General features: G+C 46.1%; 1 protein-coding gene across 3 annotated transcripts in view; it reads left to right on the top strand.

Moving 5' to 3' along the window:
* The window catches only part of MAN2A1 (mannosidase alpha class 2A member 1), a 154,218-nt gene that overhangs the window by 128,512 nt on the left and 24,103 nt on the right, over nucleotides 1–1,603 (top strand). The gene's annotated exons all lie outside the window — the stretch shown is intronic.

Raw genomic sequence — 1,603 nt, 5'->3', positions numbered from 1 at the left:
CCCGCCCCCTGTCACCCACAGAGCAGGGCGATCAGGGGGTTGGTGCGCTGCACCTGTCAAACACAGAGCACAGGCAATCAGGGGATTGGGGAGCTCCCCCTATCAGGCACAGAGCAGGGCTGATCAGGGGGTTGGGGTGCCTTCCCCTGTCATGAACAGAGCAGGGCGGATAGGGAGGTTGTGGCCCTGCCCCCTGTCACACACAGAGCCGCAGGGCGATCAGGGGGTTTGGGCGCTGCCCCCTGTCACGCTGATCCCGGTGCCGGGAGCCTCGCTGTTCTGCTGATCCCGGTGCCGGGAGGCATATTACCCTTTTACTATATAGAATAGAGGCCTGGTGCATGGGTAGGGGCTGGCTGGTTTGCCCTGAAGGGTGTCCTGGATCAGGGTGGGGGTTCCCACTGGGGTGCCTGGCCAGTCTGGGTGAGGGGCTGAGGGCTGTTTTCCGGCTGGCGAGTGACTGAAGCTTCCAACCACTCCTTGTTTTCTTTTTTTTTTTTTTTATTCTGGGCCAGCTTTAGCTCTGAGGCCTCGCTGCTGAAAACATCGATACAATGTTGCGGTCCGGCTGGCTTTCAGTCCAGCTGGTTTCTAGGGTTTTGTTTAGCTGAGAGGCCGGCAAGTTAGGCGGGGAACGTTGGAGTCCGCTGTCACTGGAGCAAGCAAGCCTCCCTGTTCGCTTCAGTGCATGGCTGCCGGCCGCCATCTTGGCTGACAGTTAATTTGCATAAGGATATGCTGATTAGCCAATGGGAAGGGTAGCGGTCGTATGCTAATTACCATGTTTCTCTTTTATTAGTGTAGATAGATGCCCAACTGTAAATGTTGACTTAATTTTTCCCAGTATCAGAACATAAAACATCTTTGTGCCAGATGTGACTCTTGACTTATCCATTTTTAAACCTGTCTTAAGATCTCAAAGGTGGGCTCTAAACAGGGTCGAGTCATTAGGACTCAAGCAATTGTGAACCATGAGTCTTCTCTCACTTCCCTCCTCAGCCCCTGCCATAGACACCCAGATACCCTACTGCTTGATAGCTACAGACATGAAAACTATTTAGATTAGGGTCACTTATTATATGGACTAATATTTTCTGACAGGGAGAAGAGTTAGTAATTGCCAAGAGATTGATGTAATAACTTGGGTGTGAAGTGATCAAACTCTAATTGTCTCCATAGGCATGGAGCCAATTAGTCCCAGTGCCTGAAGAAAGGTTCTAGACTAGACAGTTGTCTTCTAAAATATGGAGGAATGACAATGAAACGTCTGGTCATTTTATCTACTGGATACCCAAACTAAGAAAGAAAGGAAAGAGTTGGTTTGACTATGTAAGAGTAATAGTTATTAAAATATTTTATGTATATTCAGCTCCTTTATGCTACATGATCATTTAATAAGTAACAAATGTGAATGAATGAATGAATGAATGAATAAACTTTAGGGTCTTTTTTTTAGTATAATCTCAAATATGTAATATGACTGGATTTCTTTCTTTTTCTTTCCTTTTTTTAATTTTTATACTCATAACCTAACCATTAGCTTACAATTTAAATAAGAGGAGATGTGAAATTATTGCACAGCAAATGAAGGAACCACTGTGAC

This window comes from Myotis lucifugus, unplaced genomic scaffold, assembly GCF_000147115.1.
Source record: "Myotis lucifugus unplaced genomic scaffold, Myoluc2.0 scaffold_0, whole genome shotgun sequence".
NCBI classification, from domain to species: Eukaryota; Metazoa; Chordata; class Mammalia; order Chiroptera; family Vespertilionidae; genus Myotis; species Myotis lucifugus.
The sequence above is the reverse complement of the archived record's forward strand: the minus strand, read 5'-3'. Positions and strand labels throughout refer to the sequence as shown.